At 39.1% G+C, this 24,453-nt stretch overlaps 1 long non-coding RNA gene across 1 annotated transcript; it reads right to left on the bottom strand.

The window, feature by feature from the left end:
• Window positions 1–24,170, bottom strand: LOC127918555 (uncharacterized). Its single transcript, XR_008100384.1, has 4 exons — window positions 24,011–24,170; window positions 12,296–12,405; window positions 282–300; window positions 1–38 (listed from the first exon to the last, which is right to left on the bottom strand). It is a non-coding gene; the product is annotated as an uncharacterized LOC127918555 (long non-coding RNA).
• Between the last annotated feature and the right edge of the window lie 283 nt (window positions 24,171–24,453).

Genomic DNA, 24,453 nt, shown 5'->3' on the forward strand with positions numbered 1-24,453 from the left:
CCTGAGTACACAGTTCTTGCGTAAGGCAGGTCTCATTTCTATAAGTTTCCATCAGCAGGGGAGGGTGAAGCATTAAAAGACAAAAAGAAAACGTCAGAAAAATTCTTGACATATTTCAGCTGCCTAACTTACAGAAGAAGAATCATGAGGACACAGAGAACCTTCTAGAGTTCTAAAGTTACACCAAAGAATCCTCAAAGAATCTAGAGCTGATGTGATTGTTAAGTGTTGTTATGGGCCTCATTCTGGACTGGAATGTGGCTCCGATGACAATGACTTACCGTTGTGCATCTGATGCTCCTGTGGGAACACAATGACATCATTTATTGGTTTCATAATTGAATGTGTTTATTTCATTTATTTAATCTGAGAAGAAAGTGATTGATTGTGGGCAATGAATTAAAACTTGAATTCTTCCAATTCATTAGACAGTACTGTTAACTGTTATTCTGTCTCTCTCTCTGCTACCAGGGGAATACATGTACAAATGTCAATACAAATATCCAGGTTTTCTGTGTAATAAAAAAGCCACAGCATTCATTAAAATGTCATGTATTTACATTTGCAGCAGTTAACCTGACCCTGCCCTTGAGTACAGTGGACCTGCTCTCCAGTCTAGTGTACTCTACTGTACTCTACTGTACTCTACTCTACTGTCTACTGTACTCTACTGTCTACTGTACTGTACTGTCTACTGTACTCTACTGTCTACTGTACTGTACTGTACTGTCTACTGTACTCTACTGTCTACTGTACTCTACTGTCTACTGTACTGTACTGTCTACTGTACTCTACTGTCTACTGTACTCTACTGTCTACTGTACTCTACTGTCTACTGTACTGTACTCTACTGTCTACTGTACTCTACTGTCTACTGTACTGTACTCTAGTGTCTACTGTACTCTACTGTCTACTGTCTACTGTACTCTACTGTCTACTCTACTGTACTCTACTGTACTGTACTCTACTGTCTACTGTACTCTACTGTCTACTGTACTCTACTGTACTGTACTCTACTGTCTACTGTACTCTACTGTCTACTGTACTCTCCAGTCTACTGTACTCTACTGTCTACTGTACTCTACTGCCTACTGTACTCTACTGTACTGTACTCTACTGTCTACTGTACTCTACTGTACTGTACTGTCTACTGTACTCTACTGTCTACTGTACTCTACTGTACTCTACTGTCTACTGTACTCTACTGTCTACTGTACTCTACTGTCTACTGTACTCTACTGTCTACTGTACTCTACTGTCTACTGTACTCTACTGTCTACTGTACTCTACTCTACTGTCTACTGTACTCTACTGTGTACTGTACTCTACTGTCTACTGTACTCTACTCTACTGTCTACTGTACTCTACTGTCTACTGTACTCTACTGTCTACTGTACTCTACTGTACTGTCTACTGTACTCTACTGTCTACTGTACTCTACTGTCTACTGTACTCTACTCTACTGTCTACTGTACTCTACTGTCTACTGTACTCTACTCTACTGTCTACTGTACTCTACTGTCTACTGTACTCTACTGTCTACTGTACTCTACTCTACTGTCTACTGTACTCTACTCTACTGTCTACTGTACTCTACTGTCTACTGTACTCTACTGTCTACTGTACTGTACTCTACTGTCTACTGTACTCTACTGTACTGTACTCTACTGTCTACTGTACTCTACTGTCTACTGTACTCTACTGTCTACTGTACTGTACTCTACTGTCTACTGTACTCTACTGTCTACTGTACTGTACTCTACAGTCTACTGTACTCTACTGTACTGTACTCTACTGTCTACTGTACTCTACTGTCTACTGTACTCTACTGTCTACTGTACTGTACTCTACTGTCTACTGTACTCTACTGTACTGTACTCTACTGTCTACTGTACTGTACTCTACTGTCTACTGTACTCTACTGTCTACTGTACTGTACTCTACTGTCTACTGTACTCTACTGTACTGTACTCTACTGTCTACTGTACTCTACTGTCTACTGTACTCTACTGTACTGTACTCTACTGTCTACTGTACTCTACTGTCTACTGTACTCTACTGTCTACTGTACTGTACTGTCTACTGTACTGTACTCTACTGTACTCTACTGTACTGTACTCTACTGTACTCTACTGTCTACTGTACTCTACTGTCTACTGTACACTACTGTCTACTGTACTGTACTGTCTACTGTACTGTACTCTACTGTACTCTACTGTACTGTACTCTACTGTACTCTACTGTCTACTGTACTCTACTGTCTACTGTACTGTACTCTACTGTACTCTACTGTACTCTACTGTCTACTGTACTGTACTGTCTACTGTACTGTACTCTACTGTACTCTACTGTCTACTGTACTGTACTGTACTCTACTGTACTGTACTGTACTCTACTGTACTCTACTGTACTGTACTCTACTGTCTACTGTACTCTACTGTCTACTGTACTCTACTGTCTACTGTACTCTACTCTACTGTCTACTGTACTCTACTGTCTACTGTACTGTACTGTCTACTGTACTCTACTGTCTACTGTACTGTACTGTACTGTCTACTGTACTCTACTGTCTACTGTACTCTACTGTCTACTGTACTGTACTGTCTACTGTACTCTACTGTCTACTGTACTCTACTGTCTACTGTACTCTACTGTCTACTGTACTGTACTCTACTGTCTACTGTACTCTACTGTCTACTGTACTGTACTCTAGTGTCTACTGTACTCTACTGTCTACTGTCTACTGTACTCTACTGTCTACTCTACTGTACTCTACTGTACTGTACTCTACTGTCTACTGTACTCTACTGTCTACTGTACTCTACTGTACTGTACTCTACTGTCTACTGTACTCTACTGTCTACTGTACTCTCCAGTCTACTGTACTCTACTGTCTACTGTACTCTACTGCCTACTGTACTCTACTGTACTGTACTCTACTGTCTACTGTACTCTACTGTACTGTACTGTCTACTGTACTCTACTGTCTACTGTACTCTACTGTACTCTACTGTCTACTGTACTCTACTGTCTACTGTACTCTACTGTCTACTGTACTCTACTGTACTCTACTGTCTACTGTACTCTACTGTCTACTGTACTCTACTGTCTACTGTACTCTACTCTACTGTCTACTGTACTCTACTGTGTACTGTACTCTACTGTCTACTGTACTCTACTCTACTGTCTACTGTACTCTACTGTCTACTGTACTCTACTGTCTACTGTACTCTACTGTACTGTCTACTGTACTCTACTGTCTACTGTACTCTACTGTCTACTGTACTCTACTCTACTGTCTAATGTACTCTACTGTCTACTGTACTCTACTCTACTGTCTACTGTACTCTACTGTCTACTGTACTCTACTGTCTACTGTACTCTACTCTACTGTCTACTGTACTCTACTCTACTGTCTACTGTACTCTACTGTCTACTGTACTCTACTGTCTACTGTACTGTACTCTACTGTCTACTGTACTCTACTGTACTGTACTCTACTGTCTACTGTACTCTACTGTCTACTGTACTCTACTGTCTACTGTACTCTACTGTCTACTGTACTGTACTCTACAGTCTACTGTACTCTACTGTACTGTACTCTACTGTCTACTGTACTCTACTGTCTACTGTACTCTACTGTCTACTGTACTGTACTCTACTGTCTACTGTACTCTACTGTACTGTACTCTACTGTCTACTGTACTGTACTCTACTGTCTACTGTACTCTACTGTCTACTGTACTGTACTCTACTGTCTACTGTACTCTACTGTACTGTACTCTACTGTCTACTGTACTCTACTGTCTACTGTACTCTACTGTACTGTACTCTACTGTACTGTACTCTACTGTCTACTGTACTCTACTGTCTACTGTACTGTACTGTCTACTGTACTGTACTCTACTGTACTCTACTGTACTGTACTCTACTGTACTCTACTGTCTACTGTACTCTACTGTCTACTGTACACTACTGTCTACTGTACTGTACTGTCTACTGTACTGTACTCTACTGTACTCTACTGTACTGTACTCTACTGTACTCTACTGTCTACTGTACTCTACTGTCTACTGTACTGTACTCTACTGTACTCTACTGTACTCTACTGTCTACTGTACTGTACTGTCTACTGTACTGTACTCTACTGTACTCTACTGTCTACTGTACTGTACTGTACTCTACTGTACTGTACTGTACTCTACTGTACTCTACTGTACTGTACTCTACTGTCTACTGTACTCTACTGTCTACTGTACTCTACTCTACTGTCTACTGTACTCTACTGTCTACTGTACTGTACTGTCTACTGTACTCTACTGTCTACTGTACTGTACTGTACTGTCTACTGTACTCTACTGTCTACTGTACTCTACTGTCTACTGTACTGTACTGTCTACTGTACTCTACTGTCTACTGTACTCTACTGTCTACTGTACTCTACTGTCTACTGTACTGTACTCTACTGTCTACTGTACTCTACTGTCTACTGTACTGTACTCTAGTGTCTACTGTACTCTACTGTCTACTGTCTACTGTACTCTACTGTCTACTCTACTGTACTCTACTGTACTGTACTCTACTGTCTACTGTACTCTACTGTCTACTGTACTCTACTGTACTGTACTCTACTGTCTACTGTACTCTACTGTCTACTGTACTCTCCAGTCTACTGTACTCTACTGTCTACTGTACTCTACTGTCTACTGTACTGTACTGTCTACTGTACTGTACTCTACTGTACTCTACTGTACTGTACTCTACTGTACTCTACTGTCTACTGTACTCTACTGTCTACTGTACACTACTGTCTACTGTACTGTACTGTCTACTGTACTGTACTCTACTGTACTCTACTGTACTGTACTCTACTGTACTCTACTGTCTACTGTACTCTACTGTCTACTGTACTGTACTCTACTGTACTCTACTGTACTCTACTGTCTACTGTACTGTACTGTCTACTGTACTGTACTCTACTGTACTCTACTGTCTACTGTACTGTACTGTACTCTACTGTACTGTACTTTACTCTACTGTACTCTACTGTACTGTACTCTACTGTCTACTGTACTCTACTGTCTACTGTACTCTACTCTACTGTCTACTGTACTCTACTGTCTACTGTACTGTACTGTCTACTGTACTCTACTGTCTACTGTACTGTACTGTACTGTCTACTGTACTCTACTGTCTACTGTACTCTACTGTCTACTGTACTGTACTGTCTACTGTACTCTACTGTCTACTGTACTCTACTGTCTACTGTACTCTACTGTCTACTGTACTGTACTCTACTGTCTACTGTACTCTACTGTCTACTGTACTGTACTCTAGTGTCTACTGTACTCTACTGTCTACTGTCTACTGTACTCTACTGTCTACTCTACTGTACTCTACTGTACTGTACTCTACTGTCTACTGTACTCTACTGTCTACTGTACTCTACTGTACTGTACTCTACTGTCTACTGTACTCTCCAGTCTACTGTACTCTACTGTCTACTGTACTCTACTGCCTACTGTACTCTACTGTACTGTACTCTACTGTCTACTGTACTCTACTGTACTGTACTGTCTACTGTACTCTACTGTCTACTGTACTCTACTGTACTCTACTGTCTACTGTACTCTACTGTCTACTGTACTCTACTGTCTACTGTACTCTACTGTACTCTACTGTCTACTGTACTCTACTGTCTACTGTACTCTACTGTCTACTGTACTCTACTCTACTGTCTACTGTACTCTACTGTCTACTGTACTCTACTGTCTACTGTACTCTACTCTACTGTCTACTGTACTCTACTGTCTACTGTACTCTACTGTCTACTGTACTCTACTGTACTGTCTACTGTACTCTACTGTCTACTGTACTCTACTGTCTACTGTACTCTACTCTACTGTCTACTGTACTCTACTGTCTACTGTACTCTACTCTACTGTCTACTGTACTCTACTGTCTACTGTACTCTACTGTCTACTGTACTCTACTCTACTGTCTACTGTACTCTACTCTACTGTCTACTGTACTCTACTGTCTACTGTACTCTACTGTCTACTGTACTGTACTCTACTGTCTACTGTACTCTACTGTACTGTACTCTACTGTCTACTGTACTCTACTGTCTACTGTACTCTACTGTCTACTGTACTGTACTCTACTGTCTACTGTACTCTACTGTCTACTGTACTGTACTCTACTGTACTGTACTCTACTGTACTGTACTCTACTGTCTACTGTACTCTACTGTCTACTGTACTCTACTGTCTACTGTACTGTACTCTACTGTCTACTGTACTCTACTGTACTGTACTCTACTGTCTACTGTACTGTACTCTACTGTCTACTGTACTCTACTGTCTACTGTACTGTACTCTACTGTCTACTGTACTCTACTGTACTGTACTCTACTGTCTACTGTACTCTACTGTCTACTGTACTCTACTGTACTGTACTCTACTGTCTACTGTACTCTACTGTCTACTGTACTCTACTGTCTACTGTACTGTACTGTCTACTGTACTGTACTCTACTGTACTCTACTGTACTGTACTCTACTGTACTGTACTGTCTACTGTACTCTACTGTCTACTGTACACTACTGTCTACTGTACTGTACTGTCTACTGTACTGTACTCTACTGTACTCTACTGTACTGTACTCTACTGTACTCTACTGTCTACTGTACTCTACTGTACTCTACTGTACTCTACTGTCTACTGTACTGTACTGTCTACTGTACTGTACTCTACTGTACTCTACTGTCTACTGTACTGTACTGTACTCTACTGTACTGTACTGTACTCTACTGTACTCTACTGTACTGTACTCTACTGTCTACTGTACTCTACTGTCTACTGTACTCTACTGTCTACTGTACTGTACTCTACTGTCTACTGTACTCTACTGTCTACTGTACTATACTGTCTACTGTACTGTACTCTACTGTCTACTGTACTCTACTGTCTACTGTACTCTACTGTCTACTGTACTCTACTGTACTGTCTACTGTACTCTACTGTCTACTGTACTCTACTGTCTACTGTACTCTACTCTACTGTCTACTGTACTCTACTGTCTACTGTACTCTACTGTCTACTGTACTCTACTCTACTGTCTACTGTACTCTACTGTCTACTGTACTCTACTGTCTACTGTACTCTACTCTACTGTCTACTGTACTCTACTGTCTACTGTACTCTACTGTCTACTGTACTCTACTCTACTGTCTACTGTCCTCTACTCTACTGTCTACTGTACTCTACTGTCTACTGTACTCTACTGTCTACTGTACTCTACTGTCTACTGTACTGTACTCTACTGTCTACTGTACTCTACTGTACTGTACTCTACTGTCTACTGTACTCTACTGTCTACTGTACTCTACTGTCTACTGTACTGTACTCTACTGTCTACTGTACTCTACTGTCTACTGTACTGTACTCTACTGTCTACTGTACTGTACTCTACTGTCTACTGTACTCTACTGTCTACTGTACTGTACTCTACTGTCTACTGTACTCTACTGTACTGTACTCTACTGTCTACTGTACTCTACTGTCTACTGTACTGTACTCTACTGTCTACTGTACTCTACTGTCTACTGTACTGTACTCTACTGTCTACTGTACTCTACTGTACTGTACTCTACTGTCTACTGTACTCTACTGTCTACTGTACTCTACTGTCTACTGTACTCTACTCTACTCTACTGTTCTCTACTGTCTACTGTACTCTCCAGTCTACTGTACTCTACTGTCTACTGTACTCTACTGTACTCTACTGTCTACTGTACTCTACTGTACTCTACTGTCTACTGTACTCTACTGTACTCTACTGTCTACTGTACTCTACTGTCTACTGTACTCTACTGTCTACTGTACTGTACTGTCTACTGTACTGTACTCTACTGTACTGTACTCTACTGTACTCTACTGTCTACTGTACTCTACTGTCTACTGCACTCCACTGTACTGTACTCTACTGTACTGTACTCTACTGTCTACTGTACTCTACTGTCTACTGTACTGTCTACTGTACTGTACTCTACTGTACTCTACTGTACTGTACTCTACTGTACTCTACTGTCTACTGTACTCTACTGTCTACTGTACTCTACTGTACTGTACTCTACTGTCTACTGTACTCTACTGTCTACTGTACTGTACTGTCTACTGTACTGTACTCTACTGTACTCTACTGTCTACTGTACTGTACTCTACTGTACTCTACTGTACTCTACTGTACTGTCTACTGTACTCTACTGTCTACTGTACTCTACTGTCTACTGTACTGTACTCTACTGTCTACTGTACTCTACTGTCTACTGTACTCTACTGTCTACTGTACTGTACTCTACTGTCTACTGTACTCTACTGTCTACTGTACTGTACTCTACTGTCTACTGTACTGTACTCTACTGTCTACTGTACTCTACTGTCTACTGTACTGTACTGTCTACTGTACTGTACTCTACTGTCTACTGTACTCTACTGTCTACTGTACTCTACTGTCTACTGTACTCTACTGTACTGTACTCTACTGTCTACTGTACTCTACTGTCTACTGTACTCTACTGTACTGTACTCTACTGTCTACTGTACTCTACTGTACTCTACTGTCTACTGTACTCTACTGTCTACTGTACTCTACTGTACTCTACTGTACTGTACTCTACTGTCTACTGTACTCTACTGTCTACTGTACTCTACTCTACTGTCTACTGTACTCTACTGTACTGTACTCTACTGTACTCTACTGTACTCTACTGTACACTACTGTACTCTACTGTCTACTGTACTCTACTGTCTACTGTACTGTACTCTACTGTCTACTGTACTCTACTGTACTGTACTCTACTGTCTACTGTACTCTACTGTCTACTGTACTGTACTCTCCAGTCAACTGTACTCTACTGTACTGTACTCTACTGTCTACTGTACTCTACTGTCTACTGTACTCTACTGTCTACTGTACTGTACTCTACTGTCTACTGTACTGTACTCTCCAGTCTACTGTACTCTACTGTCTACTGTACTGTACTCTACTGTCTACTGTACTCTACTGTCTACTGTACTCTACTGTCTACTGTACTGTACTCTCCAGTCTACTGTACTCTACTGTCTACTGTACTGTACTCTACTGTCTACTGTACTCTACTGTCTACTGTACTGTACTCTCCAGTCTACTGTACTCTACTATACTGTACTCTACTGTCTACTGTACTCTACTGTCTACTGTACTCTACTGTACTCTACTACACACTACTGTACTCTACTGTCTACTGTACTCTACTGTACTCTACTATACACTACTGTACTGTACTCTACTGTCTACTGTACTCTACTATACACTACTATACAATACTATACACTACTGTCTACTGTACTCTACTATACACTACTGTCTACTGTACTCTACTATACACTACTGTCTACTGTACTCTACTGTCTACTGTACTCTACTGTCTACTGTACTCTACTGTACTGTACTACACACTACTGTACTCTACTGTCTACTGTACTCTACTGTCTACTGTACTCTACTGTACTCTACTATACACTACTGTATTGTACTCTACTGTCTACTGTACTCTACTATACACTACTATACAATACTATACACTACTGTCTACTGTACTCTACTATACCCTACTGTCTACTGTACTCTACTGTCTACTGTACTCTACTGTCTACTGTACTCTACTGTACTCTACTATACACTACTGTACTGTACTCTACTGTCTACTGTACTCTACTGTCTACTGTACTCTACTGTACTCTACTGTCTACTGTACTCTACTGTACTCTACTATACACTACTGTACTGTACTCTACTATACACTACTGTACTGTACTCTACTATACTCTACTGTCTACTGTACTCTACTATACACTACTGTCTACTGTACTCTACTATATACTACTGTACTGTACTATACTATACACTACTGTACTGTACTATACAATACTATACACTACTGTACTATACAATAATATACACTACTGTACTATACAATACTATACACTACTGTACTATACTCTACTATACTGTACTCTACTATACACTACTGTACTCTACTATACACTACTGTACTGTACTCTACTATACACTACTGTCTACTGTACTCTACTATACACTACTGTACTGTAGAATACTATACACTACTGTACTGTACCCTACTATACACTACTGTACTGTACAATACTGTACTGTACTCTACTGTACTGTACCCAACTGTACTGTACCCTACTATACACTACTGTACTGTACTCTACTATACACTACTGTACTCTACTATACACTACTGTACTGTACAATACTGTACTGTACTCTATTGTACTGTACCCTACTATACACTACTGTACTGTACCCTACTATACACTACTGTCCTGTACCCTACTATACACTACTGTACTATACAATACTATACACTACTGTACTGTACTCTACTATACTGTAATCTACTATACACTACTGTACTATACAATACTATACACTACTGTACTGTACTATACTATACACTACTGTCTACTGTACTCTACTATACACTACTGTACTATACAATACTATACACTACTGTACTGTACAATACTATACACTACTGTACTGTACTCTATTATACACTACTGTACTATACAATACTATACACTACTGTACTCTACTATAATTTACTGTCTACTATACTGTACTTTACTATACACTACTGTACTATACAATACTATACACTACTGTACTGTACTCTACTATACTGTAATCTACTATACACTACTGTACTATACAATACTATACACTACTGTACTGTACTATACTATACACTACTGTCTACTGTACTCTACTATACACTACTGTACTATACAATACTATACACTACTGTACTATACAATACTATACACTACTGTACTGTACTCTATTATACACTACTGTACTATACAATACTATACACTACTGTACTCTACTATAATTTACTGTCTACTATACTGTACTTTACTATTCTGTTCTGTCTACTGTACTATACTATACTATAATTTACTGTCTACTGTACTATACTGTACTTTACTATACCGTTCTGTCTACTGAACTATACTATATTGTACTGTACTCTACTGTCTACTGTACTCTACTGTACTATACTATACTGTACTGTACTCTACTGTCTACTGTATTCTACTGTACTATACTATACTGTACTGTACTCTGGTATATTTTACTGTACTCTACTATATTTTACTCTGCTATATATTTTTTTTTTACTGTACTCTACTATATTTTACTCTGCTATATTTTACTGTACTCTGCTATATTCTACTGTACTCTGCTATATTCTACTGTACCCTGCTATATTTTACTGTACTCTGCTATATTTTACTGTACTCTGCTATATTCTACTGTACTCTGCTATATTCTACTGTACTCTGCTATGTTTTACTGTACTCTGCTATATTTTACTGTACTCTGCTATATTCTACTGTACTTTACTATATTTTACTGTACTCTGCTATATTCTACTGTACTCTGCTATATTTTACTGTACTCTGCTATATTGTACTGTACTCTGCTATATTGTACTGTACTCTGCTATATTTTACTGTACTCTGCTACATTCTACTGTACTCTGCTACATTCTACTGTACTCTGCTACATTCTACTGTACTCTGCTATATTTTACTGTACTCTGCTATATTTTACTGTACTCTGCTATATTATACTGTACTCTGCTATATTCTACTGTACTCTGCTATATTTTACTGTACTCTGCTATATTTTACTGTACTCTGCTATATTCTACTGTACTCTGCTATATTCTACTGTACTCTGCTATGTTTTACTGTACGCTGCTATATTCTACTGTACTCTGCTATATTTTACTGTACTCTGCTATATTCTACTGTACTCTGCTATATTTTACTGTACTCTGCTATATTCTACTGTACTCTGCTATATTTTACTGTACTCTGCTATATTGTACTGTACTCTGCTATATTTTACTGTACTCTGCTATATTATACTGTACTCTGCTATATTCTACTGTACTCTGCTATATTTTACTGTACTCTGCTATATTTTACTGTACTCTGCTGTCTACTTTATTCTACTGTCTGTTTTCTACTGTATTATACTACAATACTGTATTCTACTGTCTACTGTATTCTACTGTAATGTACTGTATTCTACTGTCTACTGTATTCTACTGTTCTCTACTGTATTCTACTGTACTGTAATGTACTGTACTCTACTGTTTTCCACTGTCTATTGTATTGTACTGCACTCTTTTGTACTCTACTGTACTTACCCCAGTAGCAGCAGAGAGCTGTGAGGTAGAACAGAAGGAAGAGGTGGTGTGATCTCATGATGACGAGACAATGACTGTCATGGGGTCAGCTGGAAACAGATATCACTGATCTAGGAACACAAGATAACCGGTTATTATCACTATAACAGGTTGCTATGATAGAGTCAACTGGTCTCTGGGGATATAGTTCATGGGACACAAGATAACCGGTTATTATCACTATAACAGGTTGCTATAATAGAGTCAACTGGTCTCTGGGGATATAGTTCATGGAACACAAGATAACCGGTTATTATCACTATAACAGGTTGCTATAATAGAGTCAACTGGTCTCTGGGGATATAGTTCATGGGACACAAGATAACCGGTTATTATCACTATAACAGGTTGCTATAATAGAGTCAACTGGTCTCTGGGGATATAGTTCATGGGACACAAGATAACCGGTTATTATCACTATAACAGGTTGCTATAATAGAGTCAACTGGTCTCTGGGGATATAGTTCATGGAACACAAGATAACCGGTTATTATCACTATAACAGGTTGCTATAATAGAGTCAACTGGTCTCTGGGGATATAGTTCATGGAACACAAGATAACCGGTTATTATCACTATAACAGGTTGCTATAATAGAGCCAACTGGTCTCTGGGGATATAGTTCATGGGACACAAGATAACCGGTTATGCAGGCCTTTTCCACACAACATAGGGAGAAGGGTGCGTTGTCCCTAGATGCTGATCTTGGGTCAGTTTAACATTGTTCCCCACAAATGGTTAAGGGAACGAATGGGGGAGGAAGCTGATACTGGATCTGTACCATGGGGGAAACTTCAACCAGAGCCTGATGCAGACAAGAGTGGATGAAACAGGGAGACTGATATGGACAGAGAGATACAGAGTGGATGAAACAGGGAGACTGATATGGACAGAGAGATACAGAGTGGATGAAACAGGGAGACAGATATGGACAGAGAGATACAGAGTGGATGAAACAGGGAGACAGATATGGACAGAGAGATACAGAGTGGATGAAACAGGGAGAAAGATATGGACAGAGTGGATGAAACAGGGAGACTGATATGGACAGAGAGATACAGAGTGGATGAAACAGGGAGACTGATATGGACAGAGAGATACAGAGTGGATGAAACAGGGAGACAGATATGGACAGAGAGATACAGAGTGGATGAAACAGGGAGACAGATATGGACAGAGAGATACAGAGTGGATGAAACAGGGAGACAGATATGGACAGAGAGATACAGAGTGGATGAAACAGGGAGACTGATATGGACAGAGAGATACAGAGTGGATGAAACAGGGAGACAGATATGGACAGAGAGATGTAGAGTGGATGAAACAGGGAGTAGGATATGGACAGAGAGATACAGAGTGGATGAAACAGGGAGACAGATATGGACAGAGAGATGTAGAGTGGATGAAACAGGGAGACAGATATGGACAGAGAGATACAGAGTGGATGAATCAGAGAGACAGATATGGACAGAGAGATACAGAGTGGATGAAACAGAGAGACAGATATGGACAGAGAGATACAGAGTGGATGAAACAGGGAGTAGGATATGGACAGAGAGATACAGAGTGGATGAAACAGGAGACAGATATGGAAATGGAAATGATTGTGTTTCTAGGGTAGAGGACCGGGTGGTAGTCGGGTAGTGAGGTGCAGGGTAGAGTACCGGTGGTAGCTGGGTAGTGAGTGGCAGGGTATAGTACCGGGTGGTAGCTGGGTAGTGAGGTGCAGGTTAGAGTACCGGGTGGTAGCCGGGTAGTGATAGTCTCTAAGGTGCAGGGTATAGTACCGGGTGGTAGCCGGGTAGTGATAGTCTCTAAGGTGCAGGGTATAGTACCGGGTGGTAGCCAGGTAGTGATAGTCTCTAAGGTGCAGGGTAGAGTACCGGTGGTAGCTGGGTAGTGAGGTGCAGGGTATAGTACCGGGTGGTAGCCGAGTAGTGAGGTGCAGGGTATAGTACCGGGTGGTAGCCGAGTAGTGAGGTGCAGGGTATAGTACCGGGTGGTAGCCGAGTAGTGAGGTGCAGGGTATAGTACCGGGTGGTAGCCGAGTAGTGAGGTGCAGGGTATAGTACCGGGTGGTAGCTGGGTAGTGAGGTGCAGGGTATAGTACCGGGTGGCAGCCGAGTAGTGAGGTGCAGGGTATAGTACCGGGTGGTAGCTGGGTAGTGAGGTGCAGGGTATAGTACCGGGTGGTAGCCGAGTAGTGAGGTGCTGTGCTTCACTGAGAAGAATGCTGCTAGCTTGCACCTAACGCCTACACACACACACGCATGAATGCACGAACACACACACACAGAGAAAGATTAAAACACAAAAGGATAATGATGGTGTCTTTCCGACAGCAGATCAATCACATGACGTGGTCACATGACGTGGTCACATGACGTGGTCTGTCTGTCAAACAGTAGTAGAAAGATCAAGCTAAAATAACTACATCTTATCCAGCCACACACACACACACACACACACACACACACACACACACACACACACACACACACACACACACACACACACACACACATACATACAGAGACACACAGAGACACACAGAGACACACATACACAGAGAGAGACACAAACACACAAACAAACACAGAGACACACGGACACACACACACACACACACACACACACAGACACACACACACACACACACACACACACACACACACACACACACACACACACACACACACACACACACACACACACACACACACACACACACACACACACACACACACACACACACACACACACACACACACACACACACACACACACACACACACACACACACACACACACACACACACACACACACACACACACACACACACACAGGACATCCACTGTCCAGCCAGAGATGAACACAAACTGTGTAGGTGAAGTTACAGATCTAGTTTTTCTAGTTTGACCCCTTCCCCTATGCTCTCTCTCTCACACTGGGAGCAACACACACACACACACACACACACACACACACACACACACACACACACACACACACACACACACACACACACACAGGACATCCACTGTCAGCCAGAGATGAACACAAACTGTGAGGAGAGACACAGACAGAGTTTTCTAGAGACCCCTTCCCCTATGCTCTCTCACTCACACTGGGAGCAACACACACACACACACACACACACACACACACACACACACACACACACACACACACACACACACACACACACACACACACACACACACACACACACACACACACACACACACACAACAACTTAATGAGTCACCTGTTGTGTGTGAGGTCTATGCCCTGTTGTATAATGTGTATGACGCTGCTCCATCTGTTCCTTTGTTTGGCTGTAGAATCTCTCTTGTATCAGCTCTTCAGTTAAACACACTGCTGTGTTTGTCCAATATCAAGTACACCTTCTAGAAGTGTTTGGCCTAAGCCCACTCCTAAGACCACCCCTAAGTCACTCCTAAGCCCACTCCTAACACCACCCCTAAGTCACTCCTAAGCCCACTCCTAACACCACCCCTAAGTCCACTCCTAACACCACCCCTAAGTCCACTCCTAACACCACCCCTAAGTCCACTCCTAAGACCACCCCTAAGTCCACTCCTAACACCACCCCTAAGTCCACTCCTAATACCACTACTAAGTCACTCCTAAATCCACTCCTAATACCACTACTAAGTCACTCCTAAACCCACTCCTAACACCCCTACTAAGTCACTTCTAAGTCCACTCCTAACACCACTACTAAGTCAAAACTAAGCCCACTGCTAACACCCCTACTAAGTCACTCCTAAGCCCACTCCTAACACCCCTACTAAGTCACTCCTAAGTCCACTCCTAAGACCACTCCTAACACTACTACTAAGTCACTCCTAAGTCCACTCCTAAGCCCACTCCTAACACCCCTACTAAGTCACTCCTAAGTCCACTCCTAAGTCCACTACTAAGTCACTCCTAAGTCCACTACTAAGTCACTCCTAACACCACCCCTAAGTCCACTCCTAACACCACCCCTAAGTCCACTCCTAAGCCCACTCCTAACACCCCTACTAAGTCACTCCTAAGTCCACTCCTAAGCCCACTCCTAACACCCCTACTAAGTTACTCCTAAGTCCACTCCTAAGCCACTCCTAAGTCCACTCCTAAGTCCACTCCTAAGTCCACTCCTAAGTGGATTTAACCATCAGTGAACAGTAGTTCTATTTAACCATCAGTGAACAGTAGTTCTATATAACCATCAGTGAACAGTAGTTCTATATAACCATCAGTGAACAGTAGTTCTATATAACCATCAGTGAACAGTAGTTCTATTTAACCATCAGTGAACAGTAGTTCTATTTAACCATCAGTGAACAGTAGTTCTATTTAACCATCAGTGAACAGTAGTTCTATTTAACCATCAGTGAACAGTAGTTCTATTTAACCATCAGTGAACAGTAGTTCTATATAACCATCAGTGAACAGTAGTTCTATTTAACCATCAGTGAACAGTAGTTCTATTTAACCATCAGTGAACAGTAGTTCTATATAACCATCAGTGAACAGTAGTTCTATTTAACCATCAGTGAACAGTAGTTCTATATAACCATCAGTGAACAGTAGTTCTATTTAACCATCAGTGAACAGTAGTTCTATATAACCATCAGTGAACAGTAGTTCTATTTAACCATCAGTGAACAGTAGTTGCCAGGTGTGGATAAACATCAGTGACCAAACAGTAGTTCTATTTAACCATCAGAGAACAGTGTTATTCATCAGAGGTAGAACCATCACTGCCACCTGGGATGTTACCTGTTAACCAGAGAAACATACCTTCAATAACACAATACTGCTGATGTAACAGTAGACTATAATAACATAGACTGTAATGAACATAGACTATAATAACCATCCTCAACAACACAATACTGCTGATGTGAACATAGACTATAATAACATAGACTGTAATAACAGACTGTAATAACAGACCTCCTCACCAACACAATACTACTGATGTAACATAGACTATAATAACATAGACTATAATAACAGACCTCCTCAACAACACAATACTGCTGATGTAACATAGACTATAATAACATAGACTGTAATAACATAGACTATAATAACAGACCTCCTCAACAACACAATACTGCTGATGTAACATAGACTATAATAACATAGACTGTAATAACATAGACTGTAATAACAGACTGTAATAACATAGACTGTAATAACAGACTGTAATAACATAGACTGTAATAACATAGACTGTAATAACAGACTGTAATAACAGACTGTAATAACAGACCTCCTCAACAACACAATACTGCTGATGTAACATAGACTATAATAACATAGACTGTAATAACAGACTGTAATAACAGACCTCCTCAACAACACAATACTGCTGATGTAACATAGACTGTCATAACAGACCTCCTCAACAACACAATACTGCTGATGTAACATAGACTATAATAACATAGACTGTCATAACATAGACTGTAATAACAGACCTCCTCAACAACACAATACTGCTGATGTAACATAGACTATAATAACATAGACTGTACTAACAGACTGTCATAACAGACCTCCTCAACAACACAATACTGCTGATGTAACATAGACTATAATAACATAGACTGTAATAACAGACTGTAATAACAGACCTCCTCAACAACACAATACTGCTGATGTAACATAGACTATAATAACATAGACTGTCATAACATAGACTGTAATAACAGACCTCCTCAACAACACAATACTGCTGATGTAACATAGACTGTCATAACATAGACTGTCATAACATACCTCCTCAACAACACAATACTACTGATGTAACATCGACTATAATAACATAGACTGTCATAACATAGACTGTAATAACAGACCTCCTCAACAACACAATACTGCTGATGTAACATAGACTATAATAACATAGACTGTACTAACAGACTGTCATAACAGACCTCCTCAACAACACAATACTGCTGATGTAACATAGACTATAATAACATAGACTGTAATAACAGACTGTAATAACAGACCTCCTCAACAACACAATACTGCTGATGTAACATAGACTATAATAACATAGACTGTCATAACATAGACTGTAATAACAGACCTCCTCAACAACACAATACTGCTGATGTAACATAGACTATAATAACATAGACTGTCATAACATAGACTGTAATAACAGACCTCCTCAACAACACAATACTGCTGATGTAACATAGACTATAATAACATAGACTGTACTAACAGACTGTCATAACAGACCTCCTCAACAACACAATACTGCTGATGTAACATAGACTATAATAACATAGACTGTAATAACAGACTGTAATAACAGACCTCCTCAACAACACAATACTGCTGATGTAACATAGACTATAATAACATGGACTGTCATAACAGACCTCCTCAACAACACAATACTGCTGATGTAACATAGACAATAATAACATAGACTGTCATAACAGACCTCCTCAACAACACAATACTGCTGATGTAACATAGACAATAATAACATAGACTGTCATAACATAGACTGTAATAACAGACCTCCTCAACAACACAATACTGCTGATGTAACATAGACTATAATAACATAGACTGTCATAACATAGACTGTAATAACAGACCTCCTCAACAACACAATACTGCTGATGTAACATAGACTATAATAACATAGACTGTACTAACAGACTGTCATAACAGACCTCCTCAACAACACAATACTGCTGATGTAACATAGACTATAATAACATAGACTGTAATAACAGACTGTAATAACAGACCTCCTCAACAACACAATACTGCTGATGTAACATAGACTATAATAACATAGACTGTCATAACATAGACTGTAATAACAGACCTCCTCAACAACACAATACTGCTGATGTAACATAGACTATAATAACATAGACTGTCATAACATAGACTGTAATAACAGACCTCCTCAACAACACAATACTGCTGATGTAACATAGACTATAATAACATAGACTGTACTAACAGACTGTCATAACAGACCTCCTCAACAACACAATACTGCTGATGTAACATAGACTATAATAACATAGACTGTAATAACAGACTGTAATAACAGACCTCCTCAACAACACAATACTGCTGATGTAACATAGACTATAATAACATGGACTGTCATAACAGACCTCCTCAACAACACAATACTGCTGATGTAACATAGACTGTCATAACATAGACTGTCATAACAGACCTCCTCAACAACACAATACTGCTGATGTAACATAGACAATAATAACATAGACTGTCATAACATAGACTGTAATAACAGACCTCCTCAACAACACAATACTGCTGATGTAACATAGACTATAATAACATAGACTGTCATAACATAGACTGTAATAACAGACCTCCTCAACAACACAATACTGCTGATGTAACATAGACTATAATAACATAGACTGTACTAACAGACTGTCATAACAGACCTCCTCAACAACACAATACTGCTGATGTAACATAGACTATAATAACATAGACTGTAATAACAGACTGTAATAACAGACCTCCTCAACAACACAATACTGCTGATGTAACATAGACTATAATAACATAGACTGTCATAACAGACCTCCTCAACAACACAATACTGCTGATGTAACATAGACTGTCATAACATAGACTGTCATAACAGACCTCCTCAACAACACAATGCTGCTGATGTAACATAGACTATAATAACATAGACTGTCATAACATAGACTGTAATAACAGACCTCCTCAACAACACAATACTGCTGATGTAACATAGACTATAATAACATAGACTGTCATAACATAGACTGTAATAACAGACCTCCTCAACAACACAATACTGCTGATGTAACATAGACTATAATAACATAGACTGTACTAACAGACTGTCATAACAGACCTCCTCAACAACACAATACTGCTGATGTAACATAGACTATAATAACATAGACTGTAATAACAGACCTCCTCAACAACACAATACTGCTGATGTAACATAGACTATAATAACATAGACTGTAATAACAGACCTCCTCAACAACACAATACTGCTGATGTAACATAGACTATAATAACATAGACTGTCATAACAGACCTCCTCAACAACACAATACTACTGATGTAACATAGACTATAATAACATAGACTATAATAACATAGACTGTAATAACATAGACTATAATAACATAGAATATAATAACATAGACTATAATAACATAGACCGTCATAACAGACCTCCTCACCAACACAATACTACTGATGTAACAGACTATAATAACATAGACTGTAATAACAGACTGTCATAACAGACCTCCTCACCAACACAATACTACTGATGTAACAGACTATAATAACATAGACTGTAATAACAGACTGTAATAACAGACCTCCTCAACAACACAATACTGCTGATGTAACATAGACTATAATAACATAGACTGTAATAACAGACCTCCTCAACAACACAATACTACTGATGTAACATAGACTATAATAACATAGACTGTAATAACAGACTGTCATAACAGACCTCCTCACCAACACAATACTACTGATGTAACATAGACTATAATAACATAGACTATAATAACATAGACTGTAATAACAGACCTCCTCAACAACACAATACTGCTGATGTAACATAGACTATAATAACATAGACTGTAATAACAGACCTCCTCAACAACACAATACTGCTGATGTAACATAGACTATAATAACATAGACTGTAATAACAGACTGTAATAACAGACTGTCATAACAGACCTCCTCACCAACACAATACTACTGATGTAACATAGACTATAATAACATAGACTGTAATAACATAGACTATAATAACATAGACTATAATACCATAGACCGTCATAACAGACCTCCTCACCAACACAATACTACTGATGTAACAGACTATAATAACATAGACTGTAATAACAGACTGTCATAACAGACCTCCTCACCAACACAATACTACTGATGTAACAGACTATAATAACATAGACTGTAATAACAGACTGTAATAACAGACCTCCTCAACAACACAATACTACTGATGTAACATAGACTATAATAACATAGACTATAATAACATAGACTATAATAACATAGACTGTAATAACAGACTGTAATAACATAGACTGTAATAACAGACTGTCATAACAGACCTCCTCACCAACACAATACTACTGATGTAACATAGACTATAATAACATAGACTGTAATAACATAGACTATAATAACATAGACTATAATAACATAGGCTATAATAACATAGACTGTAATAACAGACCTCCTGACCAACACAATACTACTGATGTAACATAGACTATAATAACATAGACTATAATAACATAGACTATAATAACATAGACTATAATAACATAGACTTTAATAAAATAGACTGTAATAACATAGACTATAATAACATAGACTGTAAACATAGACTGTAATAACATAGACTGTAATAACATAGACTATAATAACATAGACTATAATAACATAGACTGTAATAACAGACCTCCTGACCAACACAATACTACTGATGTAACATAGACTATAATAACATAGACTATAATAACATAGACTATAATAACATAGACTTTAATAACATAGACTTTAATAAAATAGACTGTAATAACATAGACTATAATAACATAGACTGTAAACATAGACTGTAATAACATAGACTGTAATAACATAGACTATAATAACATAGACTATAATAACATAGACTGTAATAACATAGACTATAATAACATAGACTATAATAACATAGACTGTCATAACAGACCTCCTCACCAACACAATAATACTGATGTAACATAGACTGTAATAACATAGACTGTAATAACATAGACTGTAATAACACAGACTATAATAACAGACTGTAATAACATAGACTATAATAACATAGACTATAATAACATAGACTATAATAACATAGACAGTAATAACAGACCTCCTGAACAACACAATACTACTGATGTAACATAGACTATAATAACATAGACTGTCATAACAGACCTCCTCACCAACACAATACTACTGATGTAACATAGACTATAATAACATAGACTGTAATAACATAGACTGTAATAACATAGACTGTAATAACATAGACTGTAATAACAGACCTCCTGAACAACACAATACTACTGATGTAACATAGACTATAATAACATAGACTATAATAACATAGACTGTAATAACATAGACTATAATAACATAGACTATAATAACATAGACTATAATAACATAGACTGTAATAACATAGACTGTAATAACATAGACTGTAATAACAGACCTCCTCAACAACACAATCCTTCTGACTGGTAACAGACCTGTTACAAAACTGATGTAAACAATTTAATAAAAAAATTACTTAATGTAAACTCAACACAACAGAACTGCTGGCTTATTGTCAATAATAAAATAATATATTTAATGAATGTTCATTAAAAACTTAGCGAAACTATTTATTTGTATTTTTATAAAATGACTTCAATATTTCCTCAAGACGTCCTGTTCTACTCTGAGTCACCGTTATCTGTTACCAGGACAACCAGACTGGTATCTGTTATCACTTGACGTCCTGTTCTACTCCGAGTCACCGTTATCTGTTACCAGGACAACCAGACTGGTATCTGTTATCACTTGACGTCCTGTTCTACTCCGAGTCACCGTTATCTGTTACCAGGACAACCAGACTGGTATCTGTTACCAGGACAACCAGACTGGTATCTGTTATCACCTGACGTCCTGTTCTACTCTGAGTCACCGTTATCTGTTACCAGGACAACCAGACTGGTATCTGTTATCACCTGACGTCCTGTTCTACTCTGAGTCACCGTTATCTGTTACCAGGACAACCAGACTGGTATCTGTTACCAGGACAACCAGACTGGTATCTGTTATCACCTGACGTCCTGTTCTACTCTGAGTCACCGTTATCTGTTACCAGGACAACCAGACTGGTATCTGTTACCAGGACAACCAGACTGGTATCTGTTATCACCTGACGTCCTGTTCTACTCTGAGTCACCGTTATCTGTTACCAGGACAACCAGACTGGTATCTGTTACCAGGCCAACCAGACTGGTATCTGTTATCACCTGACGTCCTGTTCTACTCTGAGTCACCGCCATGTGTGAACGGTGAGAGACCTGCACTGTGATTCTGGTTGACTGGGCTGATGAAGAGATTAATAAGTAAGAAAGAACTGTTCACAAACAAACAATAAACAAGAGGGTTGATCTGTTAAGGGACAAAATAGAAGTACATTTGTGATATATATATATATATATATATATATATATATATATATATATATATATATATATATATGAAATAACTTTATTCTTCCTACTTCATAAGTGTATGTTGTTTGGTAGCTAAAACGCGACACCGTTCACCTGTCACAAACAAACAACAAACAAAAAGGACTTACACACTCAAAACTTACACACTTACACAGTCAAAAAACAACCCCTGAATTCAGCCTCAGTCTAATAACAGGGGTATGTAACCTGTAAGTAGTCATTATACCAACCTCCACACTCTCTCCGCTCCAACTCGGTTTTTTATACGCAAAGGCTTTTATAATGAAGGTAGAAATCAAAGCTTTAAAATAAAAGAAATCAAAGCTTTACCTGATGAAGGTGTCAGTCGGTCAGGTCGGCAGGTGTGTTAGTGTTGGGTTGCTTCCTCCGTCTGTCTCTGTGAAGGTGTACTGATACCTGAGACGCAGGTCAACCAGTAAGCTGCTGTGTTTCCTCAAGACACAAGATGATGTTGTGAATGAACAAGAGGGAGTGTATCATCTCTCGTTATAAGGGCCTGAGGCATGTTACTGCTCTATAGGTGTGTCTCTCTCTGTGCGTGTCTGTGTGTGTGTGTCTCTGTGTGTGTGTGTGTCTCTGTCTGTGTGTGTGTGTCTCTCTCTGTCTGTGTGTGTGTGTGTGTGTGTGTGTGTGTGTGTGTGTGTGTGTGTGTGTGTGTGTGTGTGTGTGTGTGTGTGTGTGTGTGTGTGTGTGTGTGTCTCTCTCTCTCTGTCTGTGTGTGTGTGTGTGTGTGTACAGTTGCCCTTTGAATA

This window comes from Oncorhynchus keta, unplaced genomic scaffold (assembly GCF_023373465.1).
Source record: "Oncorhynchus keta strain PuntledgeMale-10-30-2019 unplaced genomic scaffold, Oket_V2 Un_contig_14519_pilon_pilon, whole genome shotgun sequence".
NCBI classification, from domain to species: Eukaryota; Metazoa; Chordata; class Actinopteri; order Salmoniformes; family Salmonidae; genus Oncorhynchus; species Oncorhynchus keta.